Source organism: Anomaloglossus baeobatrachus, chromosome 7 (assembly GCF_048569485.1).
Source record: "Anomaloglossus baeobatrachus isolate aAnoBae1 chromosome 7, aAnoBae1.hap1, whole genome shotgun sequence".
Lineage (NCBI taxonomy): Eukaryota > Metazoa > Chordata > Amphibia > Anura > Aromobatidae > Anomaloglossus > Anomaloglossus baeobatrachus.
This window is the reverse complement of record NC_134359.1, coordinates 50,325,157-50,352,996: the sequence shown is the minus strand read 5'-3', so window position 1 is coordinate 50,352,996 and position 27,840 is coordinate 50,325,157. Positions and strand designations below refer to the sequence as shown.

The 27,840-nt window shown below is 49.8% G+C and overlaps 1 protein-coding gene across 4 annotated transcripts in view; it reads right to left on the bottom strand.

Annotated features, from left to right (window-relative positions):
- The window catches only part of CSRNP3 (cysteine and serine rich nuclear protein 3), a 186,970-nt gene that overhangs the window by 34,912 nt on the left and 124,218 nt on the right, over positions 1–27,840 (bottom strand). For 2 of the 4 annotated variants that reach the window (XM_075318848.1, XM_075318846.1), the window contains exon 2: positions 14–94. The exons of the other annotated variants lie outside the window; for them this stretch is intronic. The gene's annotated coding sequence lies outside the window, so the exon portion shown is untranslated. The remainder of the gene's footprint in view (positions 1–13; positions 95–27,840) is intronic. 4 annotated transcript variants of the gene reach the window in all.

The following is a 27,840-nucleotide window of genomic DNA, read 5'->3' as shown; positions in this document are numbered from 1 at the left end:
CTGCGTTTTTTACCTGCGTTTTTTGGTGCGTTTTTGCTACAGAAATTTCTTGAGAAATTCTTGTAAGCTTTCTGCAGACATTCCCCAGCCAAACCTATGGCAAAAAAAAAAAAAATTAGCTGTGTGCACACTGCGTTTTTTTCTTAAGAATAAGAATGAGCACGTCACTTTTCTGCAGCTAACTGCGTTAGTTAACAAAGATAATGGCACAATAATGCAGAGAGCAACCAGCAGTAAAAACGCACCAAATCGTGGTAAAAACGCAGGTGCGTTTTTTGGTGCCTTTAACGCAGGTGCGCTAATCCTTCACTCAGGAAATTTCTTAAGAAAATCCTTTTTCTAGTGTGCACATAGCCTAAAGAGGCTATTCCTTTTTGTTTGCATTTCAGTGCACTATACAAGGTTATTCATTCACTCACTATATTTTACTCGGAAAAATTGTTGTAAATTCTAAAAGATGATCTCTCGTACTGAAATTTTGACTGTACGTACTTGGTTCATGAGAAATTGATGTTTTAAAGTAGGGGTTTAAAAATGTCCATCTCTCGAAACCAAGCACGCCTGTGTGCCGCCCTGGCAAAACCAGGATGTCACAGAGGTCTGCATCCATCTTTTTGGTGCAGATCTCACTCTCCCTTGGGGAGTTTCCCACACCACTACACACCAGCCAATCAGGCCCCACTCGCCCCCTCCTCAGGAAAAACGGGAGGGGGAGAGAGGAGCTTGGAGAGAGCAGAGTATAGTTTTCAGTCAGTCTGCAGGAGGAGAGAAGTCTGGAAGCAGCTCCGGTGGGAGCTAGGAGAAGTGGTAGTGAGGGCCTCAGGAATAGGCCAGCCGCTTGTGGGACCCGAAGTGGACCGGGAGAGGGTAGTGGCCCCCCGGTGCAGACTGTCAGGACCCAGTCCGGACCAGTGTACGGAGCAGACAGACACAGACACCAGGCAGGAGAAAAACACCCGAATTACACACACGGGTGTGGGACCCGTCCTCACAGAAGCCGTGGCCACCAGCTACCAGCAACTTGGTTAATTCTTGGACTCATGTCAGTTATTGCCTTATACTGCGAGTACTCCTGCACCACCCCGTCCAAGCCGTGGACTGCACCCGTTACTCCCCAATCCATCGCACCGGGGTCCCGGGACATCAACACCCTACCCGTGGAGGAGATTCCACCTTGCTGCCCCACACCACCAGTCCCGGGCACGATCCCCAGAGGCAGCAGCGGTGCCACCATCTCAACACCGCAAACCACGGGTAGCGTCACAGACAGTCTCCGTTACCTAATCCCCTTTTTGCTGTGGAGCCTGGGATCACAGACCGGGTCACGCCACTGTGATACCTACAGAAGTGACCCCTTGGCCCGGATCTGAGTACCCCTTATCCCTGGGCGACACACCTGCACGTGCCGTTCCGTACTGTACTCCACTGGACGTTTGGGGGTCATCGCCTGACTTTCTCGCTGTATGTTCTCTCGGAGGGCCTACAATGTTCGTGGCGTGATACTGTAAACCCGACCTTTCAAATGCCCCAAAAGGAAAAAAATAAATAAATCTGCTGGTGGTAAACAATTCGATCTTTGTGGACACAGTCCCTTGGAGATTACTCGGTTATCAAAGAAGGCTTCAAATCGCTGACAACCAATATGTGACACATCGCACCATCCTGCTGCAAGTGGCCCATTCTAATTTCCTCATTGTCCAGCTATAATCACAAAAGGCTTGGACGATTTCCATGTATACCGCTACTGGTAGGGTTAATAAAAATAAAATATCGTCAATAAAAAAAAAAAAAAAAAAAAAAAAAAAAAAAAAAAAAAAAAAAAAAAAAAAAATCGGCCAAGTTATGCACTGCCTGGAAATGGCCACCAGACTTTTTCTGGATTAAGGGACATCTTGTGAAGTGAGTGTGGGCTGTTAGCTACCCAAGAATGGGGTGTTTTGTGATCTGATGTAGCCACATATGCGAAACCAGGCTTTGTCAGTGTACCATGTACAGTCCAACATGTTTTTTTTTCCTGCAATAAAAAGGTCTGGACACCCTGACAATAGCAAATTATTTTCTCATGATTGGGCCCTTTCATTTTCTGAATGACAGCGACTGTGTATAGGTGAACACTACCTTTCTTGGCTGCTCGTTGACATGTGGAATACGACAAGCCTGTGCAATGATTTATATAGAGGTGCCAGAAGTCATTGTTTCACATCTAGAAACTCACTTTGGCACTTCTTTAAAAAAAAAGGACTAATTTTTCCATTAAGTTTTCACAATGAAAACACTCTCCACCAGACTGTATCTGTTATCAGCAAATGAAGAAGAAAGTCAACAGGAGTGATATGCAAGTGTCGCGGGTGGGGAGGAGGGTGTCAGCACACTACGCTCACCCCTTCTGCTCGGGTCCGGCGGCTGCTGCTCAGTGGTGGCTCGAGCCGTGGGCCGGATCCCGGGGGTTTCTCGAGCGGCACTCCTCGCCCGTGAGTGAAAGGGGGTGTTGGGTGTGGGGATTGTTTATTGTCCGTGACGCCACCCACGGTTGTGGTGATTTCACCACCGCTGCTCAATACGGGGCTCCCGGGGATGGTGATGCGGAGCAGCCAGGTGTTGTGTTGCCCCTCCGTGGGCAGGGGTTGGTGATCCCGGGGCCCGGTGATGGCTTGGGAGGTGCAGGGCCTGGTGGGCGCAGGGACGCAGGGGCAGCACTGTGGTACTCACTCAGCCTGAGACGTTGACACAGTTTTTACGGTAAACCAAACGGCTGGTAAGACGGTAACCCGCTCCCCGGCTTCAAGCTGGACCGGAGGAGCTCTACTCTTTGCCCGCAGGCGCTGGCCCTGAGAAACTGGTGCCTTGGCGGTGGCGGTGTCTCTCCTACACTGGCTGGGCTGTTGCCTTCAATCGGGACTTGGTTGTTGGGGGGGGGGGGGAAACTACGTCCCCTTCACTGACGGATTTGGCAAATTCTGGCGACTCCAAGCCCTGCCGGGGTCCGAGAGGCCCCTGCCCTGGTGCTGACTGTCCTTCAGAACACTGCTCCAGACTGCCGGGCACACAGCCTCCGGGGTCCTTCCAGGAACTTCCAAACGGTCCCCCTCCAGACAGTCACCGCCGTTGCTGACCTGTCCTGCACACAGCTGGACTACTTCAGGCTCTCTCTCTGTCACCACTCTTGCTTTCCTCCTTTACCACTTTACTTCACTTCTACTTTCAGTTCCTTAGCTCATCTTAGGGGAGTGAAGGAGTAAACAGCTAACTAAACTGCCTGGTTTCTCCCACCTCCAGAGCTGTGAACTCCTCGGTGGGCGGAGCCAACCGCCTGGCCCACCCCCTGGTGTGAATCATCAGCCTCTGGAGAAAGGCAACAAGGATTTTTGGTTAGCTTTGGTGTTCCTACCTGGGATGTAGGGTGTGGTGGTGTGTGACCTATGTCCCCTGGCTTGCCCAGGGCGACACACAAGCACCACACAAACTACTGACGCGCAGAAAGGTGTGCAGCAAGTCTGTTTCGTAGTGGAGACAACCAGCGGGTAGACAAGTCGGCGAGACAACTCGGCGTGAGGATATTTCTTGTCGCTAAGGTTCTTTCCATTCTCATGAACCAAAATTATAGGGCAACATGGTGGCTCAGTCTTGCAGCACTGGGGTCCTAGGTTCAAATCCCACCAAGGACAACATCTACAAAGAGTTTGCATGGGTTTCCTCCAGGTTCTCCAATATCCTCCCAATCTCCACAGACAGACATTCTGTAGGGAATTTAGATTGTGAGCTCCAGTTGGATTATGGCTCAGTGTATACATATCACGTACTTTCGGCCATGTGACCAGCGGAGAATTCTCCCACTGCACAGTGCTTGCAATGTGAGGATTCATAAGTCAGCAGTCACACAGTGACTGCGGATGTGTTAATTTAGACTGGACAATTCCTGTAAGATAGGCCGTGGCGGAACTTGGGTAGGGTCCTACCTCATGCTCAATTATGAAACGCTGGATAATATGATTGGGGAAGCTGGTTTCATGTCACAGGTCATATACCTTGTAAAGACGGTAGACAACAAAAAGAAACAAGGTAGTTATACTGCATCAGCCAGGTCTCTCCCAAGCAAAAATTTCACAGCAAACTTGAGTTAGCTCAAGATATTTTGTTCAAGATATTTTGTTCAAGATACTTTGAAGAGGCATGAAGAAATTGACAAGGAGGACTGTACATGCAATGAAATCGTAGTGCAGCAGATGGAAGACACATCATGCTTATTTCCCTTCAACATCAGAAGCTGTAGAGTAGTGCCATCAGCTCAAAACTGGCAGCAACCAGTAGGATGCAGCTACACCCACCTACTAGTTGAAGAAGTATGCCCAGTAGAAGTCTTCATAGAAGAATTGAGGTCATAAAAGCATTTCTTTGACATAGCAACAAGGGCAAGTGACAACTGGGCACAAAAACATGGACGTCAAAGACGGGTGGGGGGGGAGGGGGGGGGGGGGAGGTGTGAAGAAAAAGAAAGTAGTATGTGCAATGGAATCAAATTTTGAAATACTTGGTTGCAACAGGGTAGTATATTCACAAAAAGGGTCTGAGGGGCGGTACACTGGATTTTTGCAGGAAACCATGAAGCATTGCTTAGGGCTGCATTTCAGCACAATGAGCTGGGCATTTCAGTTTGACCAACAGAATCCGTTATTCTATGAAATACAGAAACTCGTCCATAACCATCAGAGAGATGTCTGCCTGGCTATATGATTGGGTTATTGTCCAGTTACAGAATACATGTGAAGACAAATTTTCTTAAGAACCATATTCAGCGTAAAGAAAACCAACGAGTCCTGGAGGTGATGATCCGGCCCCTACAGAGCCCTGAGATCTACCTAGATTTTGTCTGGGATCTTACAAAGAGACACAAACCTCATACACAAAACATCTGTGGTTAGTTTTGAAAGATGTTTGGAATAACCACCTTTCAGGAGTTGCTTCAACAACAGTGTGCCGAGAAGAACGGATGCTGCTTTGAAGACAAAAGGGAGCTCATTGCAAATACCAATTTAGATTTCTCTTATGTTGGTTGACCCACCTCTTCCAACAAGCCTACAACAACCCTCAGACACCTCATAACACCACTGCATAACCAGCTCTGTCCTCACCTACTGTATCCTCACCCATCTGTAGATTGTGAGCCCTCACAGGCAGGGTCCTCTCTCCTGTATCCTCACCCATTCCCTGTAGACTGGGAGCCCTCGTGGGCAGGGTCCGCTCTCCTCCAGTACAAGTCTGCCTTGTATTATCCACGATTATTGTACTTTATTTTAGGTATACCCTTTTCATTTGTAAAGCACCATGGAATAAATGGCGCTATAATAATAATGTTAATTGACTTTGTATTTTGTTGTTAATTAACCTAAACATTTCTATTTTATTGCACTTACATTTCGGCAATTTTTCACAACCGCCAAAACTTTTGCATACAACATGTATGCTGCAAAGATATTTACATTTTATTTATAGCATTCCATCAATTATTAAAATGAGCCTTTTGGTTATAATGGTTTGGTTGTAATATAATGACCTTCCTCAGCCAATCAGTGTGAGATTGATTTATAGGATGAGGCAGCATTTGGAGAAAAAAAAAAAAAAAAAAAAATCCACTAATGTTTGGACAAATTTCATTGGCTGGTAGAGAACAGATTTTTTTTTTTTGTTAATTATTTTATTTCATCTCACCACCCTAAGAGATCCATAAGTTTTGCTTTGTATTAAATATGTAATCCAGCTCACTCACTTCCACATCAGAAGGTGGACCAGGGCTGGTGACCTCTCCCCTACAGATTGTATCACGCACATGTGACGCCCTGGCCGGGCCAGGTAGTCACAAATAGGGCCCCGCATTACACCTTCCCTCACAGGTAACACAGCCAACCACAAAACCCTAGTCACCCCCTTAGGGCTTGATAGACACACCAGGGGGCAGAACCAGACAGTTGGAAGACGCCCACCTAGGAGTTTTAGACAGCCTGGGGCGGGGAAAAGGCAAATTAGTGTTGGATTTCAGTGAGAGTGGAGGTCAGGCCTGTGTCTGAATAGGATAACTGAAGTGAGCACTAATATATATGTGCAAGCCAAAAAATACATACCATATATAAGGGATAAGGCTGCACATCAAACTTAGATAATGGTATAATGCCTCAAGCATATGGAGAAATATTGGAATATACAATGAAAAATGCTACTTGCTAATTTGAACATGTGAATAATGAATTGCATACCTGCCATGAATATAAGGAAAAAGGAGATATTTAGCAATCGCATTGATCAATGTAACTGAGCCCCAAGACCTCGTCAAGGTATATCTCTATATTGGGGTCCCTAGCTCTGTGACCCTGTGTGTCATCTCATTGCAATTAAAAACTGCTGTGGGTGGAGAGGGGTAACTAAGGACTTTCTTATATACAGTTATATGTAGTTTTTTTCTGAATGTGAACACAGCTCCACCCCTTTTGGCCATGTTTTTTCCATCTCCTATATAAGAAAGTCCTTAGTTAAAAACTGCTGTGGGTGGAGAGGGGTAACTAAGGACTTTCTTATATAGGAGATGGAAAAAAAAAAAAACAGTCTTGGGGCTCAGTTACATTGATCAATGCGATTGCTAAATATCTCCTTTTTCCTTATATTCATGGCAGTTATGCAATTCATTATTCACATGTTCAAATTAGCAAGTAGCATTTTTCATTGTATATTCCAATATTTTTCCATATGCTTGAGGCATTATACCATTATCTAAGTTTGATGTGCAGCCTTATCCTTATATAAGGCCTGTGTCTGAGGCCTGAAGCAAACTGACAGGTGCCAGGGTGGGAGCCCTGGTGCCTTTGGCTGGGAGGCAGACGGCGGTCTCCATCTGCAGGAGCCGGGAAGACTGCTCAGTGGAACCGAGGTGGACCAGGACAGGGTAGTGGCCCACCGGTACCGACCCGAGGAACCGACTCGGAAACCGGAGCACAAAAAGGGGGGTACTCAGACCCTGAAGCTAGGTCCAGAAGTGACTGGGGGCTAGCTAATTAACTGATTGCGGCCAGGACTAGAGGTCCTGTCCCACCCAAAGTCCCGACTGAAGGCAACAGCCCACCGTGGGGGATAAAAGGCCACCGCCATGGCTCAGAGATCCCACGGGCCAGCGTCTGCGGGCAAAGGGCTCCTTAGTCAACCACAAGCCGGGAGCGGACTCCTGAAGTTGCAAGCACAGGCAGTCCACCATCTTACACAGGTGCAGGAGAAAGACAGAGACCACCAGCCGGGTGGGGGAACCCGAACACAGCCGGCTGCGGGCACAGACCACCATCACCTTGGTTTACCAGAGACTCGTATGTGTTTCTTATAGTGAGTACATAAACACCCTGTGGTCTCCCATCTCCCTGCATCGCCAAACGCCAACGGGTCCCGGGGCCACCATCCCTGCCCACGGAGGGGTTAACTTGCTGCACAACATCTCCCCCGGATGCCCCGTAACTGCAGTGGTGGTGTCCAATATCACGACACACCGTTGGTGGCATCACAAACGCCGCACGGCTCAGCCCGTACATATACGTCCTAAATCCACAATCCCATCACTCCCCTTTTCATTTGAAGTGACCGTGAGGCCCCCGGGTCCGGAGACCCTCGAGCCACCCACAGAAGAGCCGGAGCCGAGCAGCTCGGCTGCTGAGAGCGGGGAGGAACACACATGTAGAGGATATTTATGCAGGGGAGATTACAGATATATGAGGCACTATGTAAGTGTCGCGGGCGGAGGGGGCGCGCTCACCACGCTCGGGTCCGGGGCTTCTGCTGCTGTTGCTCGAGCGTTGGACCGGACCCGGGAACTCGAGCAGCGCTCCTCACCCGTGAGTGAAAAGGGGGTGGTATGTTTAGGGAGATTGTTCGTGACGCCACTCACGGGACGTGGTGATGATGGCACCACCGCTGCTGGTAACGGGGATCCCGGGAGAGATGGTACGGTGCAGATAGGATGTTGTCCCCTCAGTGGGTAGGTGGGGGGGGGGGGGGGTTGGTGATCCCGGGGCCCGGTGGTGTAACGGGGAGGATGGATGGCTGTGGTGCAGGGTTGCAGGGACAGCGCGGCGCGGTGCCGGACGGCACTGGTGTACTCACTCAGACAATCACTGACAGAGTCGTTGGTAAACCAAAATTGGCCGGATGGACGGACGGGTCCCGCAGCCGGCTGCAGTGTTGTTGTGCTCTCCCCGGATGGTTGATGGTGGCTGTCTTTCCCTGCACCTGTGAAGATATTCTTGACTCCTGTGGTTGCCCACTGGTAGTCCGCTCCCTGGCGTATAGGTGCCGTAGGAGCCCGTTTTGCCCACAGGCGCTGGCCCTTGGATCTCTAGCCTGTGGTGTTGGCTGTATACCCATCTCTGGGTGGACTGTTGAATTCAATCGGGACTTGGTTGTTAGGAAACCCCTGGGGTTCCTGTCACATTCAAATTTGACTATTGACGGCGGCTCCAAGCCTGGTCGGGGTCCGATGGCCCTGCCTGTGTGCTTAGCTTCACTCAGTTCCCCGGTCCGGTACCGGTGGGCCGACGCCCGACCCCGGTCCTTACGGCTCTGCGGAGTTCCACCAACTCCTGCAGACGGCAACCACCATCTGCCAACCTTGCTGTCAGTGCCTGGGCTCCAACCCAGACACTTGCAGTTTAGTGTCCTCCTACTTTCACCTCCAAGACAAAACGGTCACTTTTCCCGCCTCCAGGCCTGTGAACTCCTCGGTGGGTGGGGCCAACCGCCTGGCTCCGCCCCACCTGGTGTGGACATCATACCCTGGAGGGTTTTTGATTGACTGTTGTAACTGTCTAGGGGGTGTGTGTGTGTGTGTGTGTGTGTGTGTGTGTGTGTGTGTGTGTGTGTGTGTGTGTGTGTGTGTGTGTGTGTGTGTGTGTGTGTGTGTGTGTGTTATTATGCATGTGGCTACCTGGCTAGTCCAGGGTGTCACATAAGTTCCACTTATCTCCCATTAGTGAAGTTCATATGCACTTGTATTTGTTACATAAAATTATATTTTTTCTTTTTCCTTAAAATTCTCCCTCTCCCATCTTTTAATACCTTTGTATTACATACACCATTATGATTTAACAAAACAAGCCAAAAAAACAACAAACAAACAAAACACACACACACACACACACTAAACTCTAAAAATGAGCAAGATAAACTTGCTGGAACCTTTCCGAAATTAGGGGGGGGGGGGGGGGGAAGAGAAAAGAAATGGTTTCAAGTATGTGATGCTTGTTGAAACTCAGTGGCAAGTAACAGGTTTGGGTGCTATGAAAATCAGACTTGAAATGAGAAAAAGTGGAGAAGTTGACAATCTTTGCATGGTGTGTCTGTAAGCATAGTGAACAGAAAGAGAAGAAGAACTGAGGAACCAAAATTAGTTGATATTTTTCAACAAATGTCAAAGTTACAAGTCCATCTCCAGAGATCTTGATGTTCCTTTGTCCACAGTGCGCAACATAAATCAAGAAGTTCACAACTCCTAACACGGTAGAATCCCCCTGGATGAGGACGGCAGAGAAAAATTGATGAAATTGCAGCGCAGGATAGTCTAGATGGTGGATAAGCCCCAATCAAGTTCCAAATAAATTAAAGCTGTCCTGCAGGCTCAGTGTATGCACAAACCATGCATCAACTTTTGAATGCAATTAAATGCTATGAAGGAGACACAGTAGGATGCCACTGCTGACACACAGATAAAAAGCTAGACTGCAGATTGACAATTTCAAAAGTCAGTAATCCAAAATCCTTCTGGGAAAGTCTTAGACAGAGGAGTCCAAGATGTGCTTTTGCAAAAGCACATCATTCTATGGTTTACTGAAAAAGGATTGAGGCCTACAAAGAAAAACAAAAACAAAACAAAAAAAAAACCAATACCTTTGAGGTTGTTTTGCCGCCTCTCGCACTGGGTGCCTTGATTGTGTCCAAGGCATCGTGAAATTTGATGATTAACAAAGTATTTTGGGTGGCAATGTAGTGTTCAGTGTCAGAAATCTAGGTTTGCATCCTAGGTCATGGGTCTTCCAGCAGAACAATGACCCCAAGTGTGGCGCCCTGGACTAGCCAGTTCGTTACAGATAACAAACAAACACCCCCACCCCCATTAGACAGTACCATTAGCCAAACAAAAACCCTTGTTGCCTCCCTCCAGTGTCTGATGTCCACACCAGGTGGGGCGGAGCCAAGCGGTTGGCCCCCACCCACCGAGGAGTTCACAGGCCTGGGAGGCGGGAAAAGTTAGTTTAGTCCAGGAGGTGGAAGTAAGCGGAGTAAACACTTGAGTGTCTGGGTTTGTGGCCCAGGCACTGACAGCAAGGTTGGCAGACGGTGGTGGCCATCTGCAGGAGTGGTGAAGCAATGCGGAACCGTAGGACCGGGGTCGGGCGTTGGCCCGCCGGTACCAACCAGGGAGCGAAGTGAAGCCAGCACACACAGGCAGGGCCATCGGACCCCGACTAGGCTTGGAGCCGCCGACAATAGTCAAATCCTAGTGTGACCGGAACCCCAGGGGTTTCCTAACAACCAAAGACCCGATAGAAGGCAACCGCCCACACCGTGAGGGTATACAGCTACCGCCTAAGGCTAGAGACCCAAGGGCCAGTGCCTGCGGGCAAATGGGCTCCTCCGGCATCCATACACCGGGGAGCGGACTGCCGTTGGGGATCTATAGTAGTCAAACAAGTACATCAAGGTGCAGGGAAAGACAGCCGCCATCACCTGTCCGGGGAGAGACACAGCAGCCGGCTGCGGGACCCGTCCATCCAGCAGTTTGGTTTACCGAGGACTTTGTGCATCTCTTACTGAGTGATTACACCTGTGCCATCTGGCAACACGCCGCGCTGTCCCAGCAACCCTGCACCTCACCAACCCTGCCTCCCCGTCACATCATCGGGCCCTGGGACCACCGACCCCTACCCACGGAGGGGGAAAACAACATCCCAGCTGCTCCCTACCATCGCTCCCAGGATCCCCGTCACCAGCAGCGGTGGTGCCCATCTTCACCACGACCCGTGGGTGGCGTCACGGACTAAATCCTCCAAACCAACCACACCTTTCACTCACGGGCGAGGAGCGCCGCTCGAGTCCTCGGATCCGGCCCACCGGCCCACCGCTCGAGCCACCGAGCGACAGCAGCGCCGGACCCGAGCGTTAGCGAGCGCGCAGCAGCGGCGTCCTCCCCGCCCGCGACACAAGCATTTTTCAAGAAGCGCCCAGAAACAGATGGAAACAAAGTGCTGGAGAGTTTTAAAGTGGCAGCAATAAGTTCGGATCTAAATCCCATTATGCATCAGTGAAGCGATTTTAAAATTGCTGTTGGGAGAAGAAGACGCCTTCAAGTATGAGAGACCGGGAGCAGTTTGCAAAAGAAGAGTCCAAAATTCCAGGTGAGAGGAGTAAGAAGCTTGTGGATGGTTATAGGAAGCAATGGATTTCAGGTATTTATTTAAAAGAATATGCAACTAAATATTAAGTTGAGGGTGCCAACAATATTGTCAGGCATATTTTGGGGGTTTTGTGTAAAATTAAGGCAAATTGGACTTTGTGTTCCAATGCACAAAAAAAAAAAAAAAAAAAAAAAAAAAAAAAAAAAAAAAGGGAAATAAAGACATGTATAACAAAACATGTAATTGCAATAATTTTCTGGAACAATTTCAAGGGTGCCAACACTTTCGGCCATGACTATACGCAGATGTGAGCAAACCCTTAGAAGTATTATCACAGCTGTTTTACTCTGTGGTAACAGATGTGAACTGGTTCTAGTATGAAGCTGGAGCAATAGACATATGGATCACCATCTGGACCAACTCCTTTACCTACTACAATAAACTTTTGTTTTAATCTTAGGTTTTTACCCCAAGGCAATTTGCAACAGCAGAATGGCTTGTTGGTACACCCCATGGCCCAACACCCAGTTCCTAGGGCACATAGCTCACCATCCTACATCGCTGGGGGACAAAAATAAAAATTAAAAAAACCACAACATTCTAGGAGAATTTCTAATCATAATTTATGGCTCCGACACTGAATCAACTGTCACATGATAAAAGTTACAAGTTTTTGGATATCAGAATGATTGTTGAATTAACAATATCATTAGTCAGTCATGTGACCTGTGAGAATACAATCAGTTTTGTTCTTATAGAAACCATCTTGTCTTATAACCGAATAATGTCCTAGGGGTCAGCTAACACTGATGGGCGGGGAAGATTCATATTTCTTCACACACCTGTGGCTTATTGGTGCATCGTTATTTCTTTGTTTGGGATACTATATAAACAAAAAAAAAACTGATCACATAATATAACAAAAGCAATCACCAGTACACTATATTAGTGTGTGTGCTGTATTGATTTTTGCAAGCGCTTGTAAAACAAATGTTATTCATTTGTAATTCCTATGGCATAGGAGGAGTGTATTTTGCTCACAGACGTAGACATTTGCATATTCCACCTATTAGTGCGGAGTAAACCTGTCAAAATTGGAAATTGGCAGTTCTCGATTTTTGCATAGGAAATTTGTTACGCATCTAATTAATTGAACACGAGGGGGGGGGGAATTTATGGAGAGAGGGGAAGAAGTGATTTTTTTTCCCCATTCATGAAGAGCGACGCCTCCTAAAAAGATGCTTTGGGTACAACACCCCTTGCTTTTTTCCTGAAGAGAGTCTTCAGCTTCAATTTTGACATGGCACCTATCCTTAGTAGCAGGTTTCAATTGCTAGTCTAGCTCGGGAGAGGGAAATCTCTTCTACCCTACCATGCTGACATAGGGAATAGTATCCAAGAATGGAGGAAAGGAGCAGAGATGATTGCTCAGGAGCACAGATTTTAGCTAAGACCAATTTGTGACGCACATCCAACCTCATTAGCGACGTTGTTGCGTGTGAGACGTACGAACGACCGCTAATGATCAAAATTACTCACCTAATCGTTTATACGTTGTTGTAATCCCAAATATCGTTGCTGTTGCAGGACGCAGGTTGTTCGTCGTTCCTGAGGCAGCACACATCGCTACGTGTGACACCCCAGGAATGACGAACACAGCTTACCTGCGTTCTCCGGCAACAAGGAAGGAACGAGGTGGGTGTCACTTTCTTTCGGCTGCTCTCCGCCCCTCCATTTCTATTGGACGGCTGCCGTGTGACGCCGCATGAACCACCCCCTTTGAAAGGAGGTGGTTTGTTGGCCACAGCGACGTCGCTAGGCAGGCAAGTCCGTGTGACGGGTCCTAGCGATGTTGTGCGCCACGGCCAGCGATTTGCCCGTGACGCACAACCGACGGGGGCGGGTGCTTTCACCAGCGACATCGCTAGCGATGTTGCTGCGTTTAAAGCAGCCTTTAGAGACAGAAGAAAGCAAAATAAGGCCATGCAAGTAGAATTTTAAAATAAATAAAAATAAATTGGTGCTATATAAATGTTGATAAAGTGCGAGTCAGACCTCTCCAGGCATAATAGTAGCTACCAGCAGTTAAAAAAAAGTGCAAACAAAAGCATGAAGTATAAAAAGTGACACAAAAAGTGTCTATAGAACGCAAGCGAAAACTGCTTCAAATGAAAAAAAGTGTACAAAAACACACACACACACACACACACACACACACACACACACCTCAAAACATGGAGGCAGGTCAGTTTTGGATTGTAGTAACAGATCAAGATTACTCAGAAAAATCATGGACAGCATCAGTGACTAGACTCTTTGTAATTTTTTCCTTCATACATGAAAAATCACGTATGAAACACTGCAAAATACTGAAAGTCTGAATGATGCCACAGTGCAAGTCTTAAGGTGGGATCTGAATTTATTTGATTTTTATAGTATACCCAATAACACACCTTTTATGTAAAAAAAAAAAAAAAAAAATAAAAAAAAAAAATTATTATACTGTATATTTTATAGATAGACAGTCATGGAAAAACCAAAAGTTCTCCTAGATGTGGAAACAAGAAAAGGAATATATCCTAAAGCATTGAAAAATCCACAAGAACATCAAAAACCATGAATGTCTTTGATGTCCTTCCCAAGCACTTTGAAGTTCCAAACAAGACTTCATACAGACTGGAAGAAGGTTCTGAAAATCTAATATATAGATTAAATTAATAAAATATTACATTTATAATAAAATTTATATTATATCTATATCTACATATCTATATTTGTATTGACATGTGTTTCGTCATCACTTCATCGTGCCCCCCATCCCTGAGGAAGTGATGAAAAACCTGCGTCGGAGCTGTAGGGACGCAGGACCATTTACCTGACACCAAAGTTATATACATTTTTCTTATACAAAATACATTGCACATTAAAATATATCCATTTATTATATACTAACAGTTGGCCACGTAGCCTAGTCTCAATAAGGGCTAGAGATCTTTTTCTATTTTATAATTAAATGAGTATTTACTTTTATAATAACCAACCAATAACCAACAGGTATTTTCAGGTAGAATGGTGTCTGGAACGCCCCATTTAGGAGGAACTTTTTTTTTTTTCATGTCATTTTATATACAGTTATGCAGAGTGTCCAAATAAACTTTATAGATTTTATACTGTTGAATATGTCACTTTATCACCCAGTGTGAGATGTTGTCATATAGGTGTTTATTAAGACTTGATTTAGTCCTTGGTGACATTGTACATATGGGAGATTTTTGATTGTAGATATGGTACCCACACTTATAATACTTGGGCAGCCATTTTATTTTTGCAGCAGGTAAATGATACAGATGAAACCAGAAGTTTTACATTAGAGAGCGAGCGCAAAATAGAATGTTTTAAAGGCATTTTTATTACTTTCTGCAAAGTCAAAAGTTTACATACACTAAAGGGTGCTTTACACGAGACGACGGATCGTGTGATGCATCATCGGGGGTCACGGTTTTCGTGACGCACATCCGGCATCGTACACGACATAGTCTCGTGTGAAACCTCTGAGCGACGCAGTATCGCTCACAAATCGTGAGCGTGTACTCGTCGCTCAGTTTCACAATATTGTTTATTTTTCCTGCAGCAGGTTGTTCATCGTTCCCATGGCAGCACACGGCGCTCCGCGTGACACCACGGGAACGATTAACACAGCTTACCTGCATCCTGTGGCTCCCGCCGGCAGTGCGGAAGGAAAGAGGTGGGCAGGATGTTTACATCCCGCTCATCTCCGCCCCTCCGCTTCTATTGGCTGGCCGCTGTGTGACGTCGCTGTGACGCCAAACATTCCTCCCCATTCAGGAAGTGGACTTTCGCCGCCCACAGCAAGGTCGCTCAGCAGGTAAGTGCGTGTGACGGGGGTTTCACGACTGTGTGACATGGGCAGCGATTTGCCCGTGACGCACAAACGATGGGGGCAGGTACGATCGATTGTGAAGAGTACTATGCCTTTAAACAATATGGGACAGCCCATATGATGATATTTCTTTGGAAGCTTCTGTGAGTTGGAGACACCTGTGGATGTATTTTAATGCACACATGAAACAAACTCCTTTGTGTAGCATCATGGGAAAGTCAAAATAAATCAGCAAATATCTCAGGAAAAGAATTGTGCTTTTGCACAAGTCTGGGTCATCCTTGGGAGCAATTTCCAGATACCTGAAGGTGACTCGTTCATCTGTACAAACAAGATGGTAATATCTAGCCATCATACCGCTCAGGAAGGAGACAAGTTCTGTGTACCACAGATGAATGTACTTGGGTTGATATGCACATGTCTGACCAAAGAACAAAAGCAGAAGACCTTGAGAAGATGCTGGCAGAAGCTGGTAAGTGTGTGTCATTATCCACAGTGAAATGAGTACGGTATCAACATGGGCTTAAAGGCCACTCATTCAGGAAGAAGCCATTATTCCAAAAGGAAACTGAGGTAAATCCGGAGATATGACGATAAATCATGATATTCAAGTTATGTCAGGAAGCCCTCTCCTGGTGTCACCCCCCCTTTCCTTCACACAACTTGTTTAGCAACCCATCCCATGGCCATCTCCTGTGATATGGAAATTAGGTGATGTGGGAACAAAGGACACAGGATGACTCCCTGCCGTCACCCTGTAACAAGAGTTGTATCTCATTATAAGGCTCTGGAACTAGCCAGACAGAACGACTCCAGTAAAAAATGGTTCATATCTCGCAAGCCATATTTCCGATAAATACGGCAACCATAAAAATGGTGTTTTCGCATGCGGACGATGCTGGCACACCTTTTTTATGGGAGCGGGAGCTTGGGAAATACCCCAGGCGTGATATCAGCCAATGTGGAACTAGTAGACAAGTCATGAAACCTCTCATTCTGTAGCTAAATTCATAACTGTCACAATGAGAGCATTGGCGTCCGCCTACGACGCTCCCAGGCCAAGTTATGGCCATATTCCATGTTGTGGATTTTGTCCATAACTCCAGCCAGGGGTGGAGCAGTGCTCCCTCTGAGGTCACGAAGGTAGGAGGGGACCTGGATTTGCCCAGGTTGATAACCCTACTTCGGCCATTTTCCAGTGTTCTTTCGCTGGGGGTCACGTGCAGGAAACATCTGTGGGAGTTCCTAGAAACCTGGTCTACAGCGCCCCCCTGTGGCCAGACGCACAAGGTAACTGATTGAATTGCATACCTGTTTGTAAACCATGCTTTATCTGTAACTGTACTCTGACATATGTATATTCTGTAGATCTCCTATTGTATATATTGTAGCTCTAGTGTGCTTTAGGCTGATTAAATTATATAATTAATCTTGGGCTGTTCTGTTATCTCGATCTTGAATCCCACGTCTGTGTGTTCGGCTAATAGTTACCGTAAATCGGTTGGTGGCAGCGAGTTTGTGCCAAGGATTATTGTGGGGAGGCCAGTGAGATTCTGGGAGGTTTAGATATATTCCGCCCGCGGAGGTCGGGGGAATATATACCCTACTCTCACCGGGGACCCTTCAATAATCGGCATAAGTAGTATAGCGGCCTCCTTGCTTATTGTCGGGCAATTCCATAATTGGCCTGACTATAAGAGGGGCGCTAGAGAGCGCGTCACGTGCTCTGTCTGTCAGTCGGGAGGTATAAAGGAGGGGTGACCCCCACTTGTTACCCCCCGATTGTGACGTACTGGTAGCCAGCGCGGGGGATTTCTGAGTGACCCCCCCGGTGGTTCGTGACATATTGGTGGCAAGCGGTGGGATCGAGATAATAGTGTGTGTGAGTGTGAGACCCATACTCCCAGACACTAAAGACTGCCTGCAGCAGCTGTGGCTGCTGGGGTCTTCAGACCAGCTCAACACTAGAGTGTCAGAGTGCAGATACTGTAAGGTGTGTGGAGGCATCAGGTGTCAGTTCTGTGTCAGTGACCAAAAGTCTGCAAGAATGGCTGATGGCACCAGGAGCAGAGCTATGCAACTGGCCAATGCTAAGGCAGGAGCCGAAGAGAGGGAGGACGGTGCTGTGGACAGTAATGAGGAGGTTGCCCACGAGTCCTCCAGGAGCTCGACGCCAGAGAACAGCTCTGCAGAGGACATTGCACAACCTGGCACTGCTGGACAAGATGAGGAGGAGCTCGCCCAAGGGTCCTCAACGAGCCAGATGCCAGTCCTCCGCTCTGAAATGGACAGTGAATCACCAGGCTCCGCAGCGGGCCGCAGATCACCACGTGCCATTCCACCGAGCCTGGGAGGCTCGGATAGCCTTCTTCAAATGGCTATGGCCCTTCTCCAGGCTGGAGACCAGAAGGGCTACAAGGAACTCCTGGCAGAGCGCAGGGCAGAGCGGCAGGCAGCGCGTGATGCTGAGGCTGCGGAGCGGCAAGCAGCGCGTGAAGAGCGCCAGGCAGAGTGTGAGGCTGCGGAGCGACAGGCAGACCGTGACTACCAGCTGCATCTAGCCAAGCTCCAGCCCTCATCAGCCACACGTGACCTTCAAGACACCAAACTTCCAAAGGTCCGTGTTGAGGACTTCCCAGTGCTGGAGAAGGATGGAGACTTGGACTCTTTCTTGACTGCTTTTGAACGGACTTGCTTGCAGCACCATCTGGACAAGGACCAGTGGGCCAAATACCTGACCCCCCGTTTAAGGGGTAAGGCCCTGGAAATCCTTGGGGACTTGCCTGCTGAGGCAGATCAGGGCTACGACACCATCAAGCGGGCCCTGATCCAACAGTACAACCTCACTCCGGAGTCCTACCGCAAGAAGTTCCGGACCCTGCAGAAGGGACCAAAGGACTCCTGGGCTGACCACCGGCGGGCACTTGCCCGAGCTGCCGACCACTGGACCCAAGGCCTGCAGCTTTCCACCGGACCAGAGATCCTGGACTTGGTCATCACGGAGCAACTCTTGTGGAACTGCCCTGAGGATCTCCGCCAGTTCATCCGAGACCAGAAGCCAAAGGGGTCCACGGCTACAGCTGCCCTGGCCGATGACTACACCAACAATCGGGCTCCTGAAGCCAGGAGAGCAGCCACCAGCAGCACCTGGAGAGGGGGTAAGATGAACTCTGCGACTGCCCCACCTGCCCCTAGACTGCAGGGGGTGTCCCCCTCAACTCCCCTCTCCAGGCCCGTGGCAGAACCAAGACGGTGCCACCAGTGCAACCTACCTGGACACTTCAAGGCCATGTGCCCTCAGCGTCCCAAGGCCCCGGCTCCGTCCCCGTCCCAAGGGCCGCCCAAGGTGTATTGTGTGGGTGGGGGTGGTGGTAGGTCCCTGGACAGCTTCCAACCTGTCACCGTCGGCCGGTCTGTGACCATGGGACTGCGAGACAGCGCCTCGGAGGTGACTCTGGTGCGGCCTGAGATGGTGTCCCCCCAAGACTTGATCCCTGGAAAAACCCTCGCTGTCTCCGGGATTGGAGGCATTGACCCGGCGCTGCCTGTTGCTGACATTTATGTGGACTGGGGCGCAGGGCGAGGGGTGAGGGAGGTGGGGGTAACTGATCGGATCCCCGCAAACGTGCTACTTGGGACAGATTTGGGGCAGATAACCTCCCAGTTTGGGCCCCCCCCAAGGGCTGAACCTTCAGCCAGTACTGACGTGCCTCCGGACAATGTTAATGTGTATTCTATGAATGATGTGAGAGAGGGGGGAGTGAACTCTGATATTTCTGCTTGCACAGACACCATAGACACACACACAGCTGCAGCTGTGACAGGGGAGGGGGTCAGAGAAAGGTGTGACCATGCCTCTACAAGTAATCAGCCTGTGAGCTGGGATCTGTTGCCCTCTGCAGGGATAAGCAGAGAGCAGGGTGCTGCAGGGGGAGGACCAGTGTATGGGGTGGGGGCTACCACAGCAAATGTGGGGTCCCCAGAGATTTCACAGCGGGGTTCTGTTGCTGCAGGAGGGGAACAGGCAGGTGAGATTGGGGCCGGTCCAGGAGCGGAAGTGCTCCCAGGTAAGATCTCGGTGCATGGTTCCCCCACAACCGGGGTGTCAGGAAGCCAGGTAGGTCTGCCTGAACCGGCGACTTGGTCAGGAACGGAGGAGGAGCAGGCACGACCCACGGTCGCAGCGGCTGTGGCCGCTGTCACCCGCAGTGGGAGTGCTGGAAGCCAAGGGGCCTCCCGGAGGTCCGATAGCTCTTCCCCTTCTGACCAAGTGGCAGCCGAGTCAGGTGGAGGCCAGGACACAGGTCCCGGGGTACTGACTGAAGATGTGACAGTCTCGTCGATTCTGGCCACATCTAGTCAGGGGTTTCAGGCAGCGTTAGAAGCTGACGACAGCCTGAAAGCTCTTAAGGAGCAGGCGGCCCAGCCTCCCTCGGACTCGGACCCGGAGCGAGTGGTCTGGGACCAAGGACGGCTGTACCGGGCCACGGTCCAGCAGGGTTCACCGGAGGCGTGGCCCAGGGACCGACAGTTGGTGGTACCCTATCCGTTCCGGACGGAGTTGTTGCGGATCGCACATGAGATTCCGATGGCCGGACACCTAGGGATCGCTAAGACCAAGGCCAGGTTAAACCAGCATTTCTACTGGCCAAAAATGGGGGCCGATGTGGCTGCCTACTGCCGTTCGTGTGAAACCTGTCAGAGAGTGGGGAAGGCGGGGCCACACCCCAAAGCCCCACTAGTATCTCTGCCAATCATCGATGAGCCTTTCAGGAGGGTGGCTGTGGATCTGGTCGGCCCGCTGGCCATCCCCAGCAGCTCCGGGAAACGCTTCATACTGACGGTAGTGGACTATGCCACCCGGTACCCAGAAGCAGTGGCCTTGTCGTCCATTCGGGCTGACAAGGTGGCCACCGCATTGCTGGAGATTTTCTCCCGAGTGGGTTTTCCCCAGGAAATGCTCACTGACCGGGGGACCCAATTCATGTCCCAGCTGATGGAGGCCCTCTGTAAGCAAGTCCAGGTGCGACATCTGGTGGCCAGCCCGTACCATCCACAGACTAATGGCCTGTGCGAGCGGTTCAATGGCACCTTAAAGCAGATGCTTAAGATGTTGGTCGACTCCCAGGGGCGTGACTGGGAGCGGTATCTCCCACACCTGTTATTTGCTTACCGGGAGGTTCCACAGGCCTCAACAGGATTCTCACCGTTTGAGCTCCTGTATGGGCGACGTGTGCGGGGCCCCCTGGCTCTGGTGAAAGAGGCTTGGGAAGGGGATTTGGCCACCCCTGGAGTGTCGGTTATCGAGTATGTCATGCGCTTCCGGGACAAAATGCAGGCCTTGACGCAACTGGTACACGACAATATGGCTCAAGCCCAGGCCGATCAGAAGCGTTGGTACGACCAGAACGCTTGTGAGAGGACCTACCAAGTGGGTCAAAAGGTGTGGGTACTGGTCCCCGTACCACAGGACAAGCTTCAGGCAGCCTGGGAAGGCCCATACCTCGTGTACCAGCAGCTCAACCCTGTAACGTACCTGGTCACCCTGGACCCTGCCCGTGGAAGGCGGAAGCCCTTCCATGCGAACATGATGAAGGCACATCATGAGCGGGAGGCATGTGCGCTCCCCGTGTGCAACCTGCCCGAGGAGGGAGAAGCGGAAACCCTCTTGGATATGCTAGCCCAGGTTAGGGCAGGCGGATCCATTGAGGATGTGGAGGTTGGCCACCAGCTCTTGGAGGACCAACGGTCCCAGCTGTGGGCCACCCTACACCCCTTCCGGGGGTTGTTTACCAACCAGCCCGGAAGGACTGACTTGGCTGTCCATCACGTGGACACTGGGGATCATCCCCCGATCCGGCGTTCAGCATATCGGGTCTCCCTGGAGGTGCAGCAACACATGCGCCAGGAGATTGACGAGATGCTGAAGCTGGGGGTGATCCAGGCATCCAACAGCGCTTGGGCCTCGCCTGTAGTCCTCGTCCCTAAGAAGGACCGAACCACTCGGTTCTGCGTGGACTACAGGGGGCTCAATGCTGCCACGGTCGCCGATGCGTACCCAATGCCACGCATCGATGACCTGCTCGATCAGTTGGCCGGGGCTCAGTACCTGACCATCATGGACCTGAGCCGGGGATATTGGCAGATCCCCCTGACTCGCAAGGCCAGGGAACGCTCTGCCTTTATTACCCCATTTGGACTATACGAGTCCACGGTGATGCCATTCGGGATGAGGAATGCCCCTGCCACTTTCCAGCGGATGGTCAACACCCTGCTCAAGGGACTTGAAGGGTACGCGGCCGCGTACCTGGATGACATTGCCGTCTTCAGTCCCACCTGGGAGGACCACCTAGAGCATCTAGCGCAGGTGCTCAGGCGGATCCACCGGGCAGGTTTGACCATCAAGCCGGGAAAGTGTCAGCTGGCCATGAGCGAGGTCCAGTACCTCGGTCACCGGGTAGGTGGGAGAACACTGAAGCCCGAGCCTGAGAAAGTGGAGGCCATCGCATCCTGGCCCACCCCCAGGACCAAGAAGCAGGTGATGTCCTTCTTGGGGACCGCTGGGTACTATAGGAGGTTTGTTCCATGCTATAGTAGCCTGGCAAAGCCCTTGACGGACCTCACCAAGAAGAAGCTGCCCTCTGCAGTCGATTGGACAATGGACTGCGAGACAGCCTTCCGGGCCCTAAAGGACGCCCTGTCCAGCCCGCCCGTGCTACAGGCAGCCGACTTCACGCGGCCGTTTGTAGTACAGACCGACGCCAGTGACTTCGGCCTCGGTGCGGTGCTCAGCCAGGTGGACTCTGCGAGCCAAGAGCACCCAGTCTTGTACCTGAGCAGGAAGCTGTTACCGAGGGAAGTGGCCTATTCCACAATGGAGAAGGAGTGCCTGGCCATAGTGTGGGCCCTGCAGCGTCTGCAACCCTATCTATACGGGCGCCACTTCATCGTGGAGACGGACCACAATCCCCTCAGCTGGTTGCACACCGTCTCTGGGACGAATGGGCGATTGTTGCGATGGAGCCTTGCGCTCCAGCAATACAACTTCACCATTCGCCACAAAAGGGGCCGTGACCACGGTAACGCAGACGGGCTGTCCCGACAAGGAGAGGTCGCGGACGGGCGCACGGGGGAACACCGGAGTGTGCTGCCCCCTAGCGCCCTCAAAAGGGGGGAGGTGTGAGGTAAATCCGGAGATATGACGATAAATCATGATATTCAAGTTATGTCAGGAAGCCCTCTCCTGGTGTCACCCCCCCTTTCCTTCACACAACTTGTTTAGCAACCCATCCCATGGCCATCTCCTGTGATATGGAAATTAGGTGATGTGGGAACAAAGGACACAGGATGACTCCCTGCCGTCACCCTGTAACAAGAGTTGTATCTCATTATAAGGCTCTGGAACTAGCCAGACAGAACGACTCCAGTAAAAAATGGTTCATATCTCGCAAGCCATATTTCCGATAAATACGGCAACCATAAAAATGGTGTTTTCGCATGCGGACGATGCTGGCACACCTTTTTTATGGGAGCGGGAGCTTGGGAAATACCCCAGGCGTGATATCAGCCAATGTGGAACTAGTAGACAAGTCATGAAACCTCTCATTCTGTAGCTAAATTCATAACTGTCACAATGAGAGCATTGGCGTCCGCCTACGACGCTCCCAGGCCAAGTTATGGCCATATTCCATGTTGTGGATTTTGTCCATAACTCCAGCCAGGGGTGGAGCAGTGCTCCCTCTGAGGTCACGAAGGTAGGAGGGGACCTGGATTTGCCCAGGTTGATAACCCTACTTCGGCCATTTTCCAGTGTTCTTTCGCTGGGGGTCACGTGCAGGAAACATCTGTGGGAGTTCCTAGAAACCTGGTCTACAGCGCCCCCCTGTGGCCAGACGCACAAGGTAACTGATTGAATTGCATACCTGTTTGTAAACCATGCTTTATCTGTAACTGTACTCTGACATATGTATATTCTGTAGATCTCCTATTGTATATATTGTAGCTCTAGTGTGCTTTAGGCTGATTAAATTATATAATTAATCTTGGGCTGTTCTGTTATCTCGATCTTGAATCCCACGTCTGTGTGTTCGGCTAATAGTTACCGTAAATCGGTTGGTGGCAGCGAGTTTGTGCCAAGGATTATTGTGGGGAGGCCAGTGAGATTCTGGGAGGTTTAGATATATTCCGCCCGCGGAGGTCGGGGGAATATATACCCTACTCTCACCGGGGACCCTTCAATAATCGGCATAAGTAGTATAGCGGCCTCCTTGCTTATTGTCGGGCAATTCCATAATTGGCCTGACTATAAGAGGGGCGCTAGAGAGCGCGTCACGTGCTCTGTCTGTCAGTCGGGAGGTATAAAGGAGGGGTGACCCCCACTTGTTACCCCCCGATTGTGACGTACTGGTAGCCAGCGCGGGGGATTTCTGAGTGACCCCCCCGGTGGTTCGTGACAGAAACATAAAAAGGCCATATTAATGTTTGCAAATGCACACAGGAACAAAGACCTTAATTTTTGGAGACATGTCCTGTGGTCTCACGAAACTAAAATAGAACTGTTTGGCCATAATGACCATCGTTACATTTGGAGGAAAAAGCAAGAAGTTTTGAAGCCTAAACACACCATCCCAACTGTGAAACACGGGGGGCGGCAGCATAATGTTGTGGGGTTGTTTTGCTGCAGGAGGGACTGTTGCACATCACAAAATATATGGCATCATGAGAAAAGAAGATCATGTTGAAATACTGAAGCAACATCTCAAGACATCAGCCAGGAACCTTAAGCTTGGGCGGAAATGGGTTTTCCAAATGGACAATGCCCCGAAGCTACTGCCAAACTGGTTACAAAGTGGCTTAAGGATAACAAAGTCAAAGTTTTGGAATGGCCATCACAAAACCCTGATCTCAATCCTATTGAAAAATGTATGGCCAAAGCTGAAAAGGCCGGTGCGAACAAGAGACCTACAAACATGGCTCAGTTACACCAGTTCTGTCAGGAGGAATGGGCTCAAATTTCTACCAACTATTGTGAGAAGCTTGTGGAAGGATATCCAAATCGTTTGACTCAAGTCCTACAGTGTAAGGGAATGGCACCAAATACTAATGAAATGTATGGAAATTTTTGACTTTGAAGAAAGTAATAAAAATGCTTAAAATTCTCTCTCTCTTCTGATTTCATGTTGATAATCAGAAAAACCTGCAGATGTGTCTTTATAGAGAGAGTATGTAAACTTATGATCTCAGCTGTAATATATTATATAAATATTGTACCAACGTGCGTTTCATCGTTAGGCCTCGTTCACACGAGCGTATGAATCGGTCGAGTGCAATGAGAGAAAATCTTGCCTTGCACCTGGACCTGTCTTCATAAATGAGGGAGAGCAGATGGACAGTTTTTTTTCGGATACAGATTCTGGATGAGAAAAAAGTTGCAACATTGAATGAGTGGATGCCAAAAGTGTGCAAGACTCACTGATATCAGTCAATGGGTGTGAGAGAAAAAGCAAAAACACGGACGCCATACAGACCATCCTAGTGACATCCCTTTTTTTTTTTTTTTTTTTTTACAGATCCATTACAATCCTGTAGCATAGAACACTGGAAGAGGTCCTGTAAATGAATAATAGTTGCTGAGAAAAAAAAAACAAAAACAATTGGATTATATACAGTTTTAGGGATTCTTCAGAAGTGGGCAATTTTCTATTTTTTTTAGGTCACTGAAAATGCACCAAAATGCTGTGTCTGAAAACAGCCTAAGGACTCTTACACACACACACACACACACACGCACGTACGTTTTGCACGGTCCGTGGTGTAGGGGTGTATGTGTGTGTTCAGCGTGTGCTATCCGTGTGGCATCCTCATAGCACACGGACAACATGAACTGCTATACTTACCTGTCCATGGTGCTGCTGTGTCCGGCACTGTTGCTGCTTCTGGTTGGGGGGGGTGGGGTGCAGTGAATATGCAATGAGTGGGGGTCGGAAGCAAGTGACAGCAGAGCTGGAGACATCAGCGGTGGAGACAGGAGAGTATAGAAAAGCATTTTATTTCACAGACACGTGCTTTCTCCGGTACCTGTCACACAGAGCACATCAGTGTGCAGGTCATGTGACATCTGTGCTACTGGAGAAAAACGGACATGTCTACATGTGGTGCACACAGACATGTGCTCCACACGGACCATGTGAAAACAAGCACGTGTCAGCAAACCCATTCATTTTAAATGGGTCTACGTGTGTCCGGTATAGATGTCACACATACTGGAAACATGGACATGTGAAGGAGATCTAATGCAACTGTTACCAAACCTAAACGCCCTTACTTTTCTTGAACAATAGACCTCCTCTACATGGTGTTTTCCACTGTTGTAAAAACCATACTAAGACTCCAAAAATTGTGGGATGTCCATGGGTAAATAAACAAATAAACTTGCAGGGCCCAGGTTCTTTTTCCGTGGTCATTGGACATTAGGTCTATGAACCACCCACTACTCGCTCTGCTCCTCCCTTGATCATCCAGCCTGAGACAACATGACCCTGGAATCATACAATCCGGAATAACCTGCGGGCCCCCACCCCTGAACAATAAATACTTTGCGTGGATAATTTTGACCACAGCAGCCCATTTACTTAACAAATACATAACATAAAAATACTAAAAAACTTTGGTAACGTCCTTGAAGTTATACAAAAAAACCCCCCGATTATTCTCAAAATCAAAACCATAAACCAAAATTTCTCCCAGCCGTTACCCTCACAGGCTCGCGAGCACCAAAACACGAAGTGTTGTATTTACCATTAACCAACTTGCACGGGGCCGTGACATTCACCAGGATCCCCCAAAAACCACCAGGTAACCAAACATGCATTGCCAATTAGGGGATCCATACCCAGATAGATCCACCAGGCCAATTTAAAACATCAAGGACTCACCAAAACCACAATCACCCACATATGAGAAAACTTCATATTACTACTAAATCACAGAGCAGGAATGGGGCCAACTCCACCCCATACAAGGCCTTAAAAACCCCTACTCCTCCCCCTCTAAGGCCTCTTTCACACGTCCGTGAAAAACCACGCACGTTTTTCACGGACGTATCAGAGGTGCGTTTTGCCCTCCGTGAGCAGTGTTTACGGCACATGTGTGTGTGTCGCCCTGGGCAAGCCAGGGGGTCACAGGTCACAACACCACCACACCCCACACTCCAGGTAGGCACATCACAGCTAACCAGAAATCCTTGTTGCCTTCCTCCAGAGGCTGATGATTCACACCAGGGGGTGGGCCAGGCGGTTGGCTCCGCCCACCAAGGAGATCACAGTTCTGGAGGCAGGAAGTACCAGGCAGAGTAGCCCGGGGAGGGCAAGAGTGAAGAGCAGATTAGCTCAGGAGGAGCTTGAGTGAGGAGCTAAAGTAAACAGCAAGTGAAAGTAAGGAAAGTAAAAGGAGAAAAGGAGGAAAGCAAGTGAGGTGACAAGAAGGAAGGAAAGCCTGAAGGGTCCAGCTTTGTGGAGGGCCAGAGCAGCAAGGTCAGCGACGGCGGTGACTGTCTGGAGGGGGACCGTTTGGAAGTTCCTGGAAGGACCCCGTTGGCTGTGTGCCCGGTGGTCTGGAGCAGTGTTCCGAAGGACAGTCAGCACCAGGGCAGGGGCCTCTCGGACCCCGGCAAGGCTAGGAGTTGCCAAATTTGCCGAATCTGTCAGTGAAGGGGACGTAGATCCCCCAGCAACCAAGTCCCGATTGACGGCAACAGCCCAACCTGAAGCAGAGAGACACCGCCACCGCCAAGGCACCAGTTTCTCAGGGCCAGCGCCTGCGGGCAAAGTGTAGAGTTCCTCCGGCCCAGATTGCAGTCGGGGAGCGGGTAACCGGAGGGAATCCACCGCTACCATCAGTCAAACATAGGTGCAAGGAAGAGGGACATCACCGTCACCTACCGGGAGTGCAGGTGCAGCCGTCTGTGGGACCGTCCTACCAGCCGTTTGGTTTACCGTACAAACTGTGTCCATGTCTCAGGCTGAGTGAGTACCACAGTGCCGCAAGGCACAGCGCTGCCCCCGCGTCCCTGCGCCCACCAGGCCCCGCACCTCACCACCCATCACCGGGCCCCGGGATCACCAACCCCTACCCACGGAGGGGCAACACAACACCTGGCTGCTCCCCATCACCATCCCCGGGATCCCCACCCAGAGCAGCGGTGGTGCAATCACCACAACCGTGGGTGGCATCACGAACTATAACAATCCCCCACACCCAACAACAAACCCCTTTCACTCACGGGCGAGGAGTGTCGCTCGAGGAACCCCGGGATCCGGCCCACAGCTCGAGCCACCACTGAGCGGCTGCCGGACCCGAGCAGAAGGGGTGAGCGTAGTGTGCCGACACCCTCCTCCCCGCCCGCGACATGTGTACGGTAACTTTCTCCTCACCTGTCCCTGGTGTCGCTGTCCGTGGTGCTGATCTTCGGTCTCCAGCCCTGCAGACTCCCCAATGCTGCTGCTTCCGGCCGCAGTGAAGAGA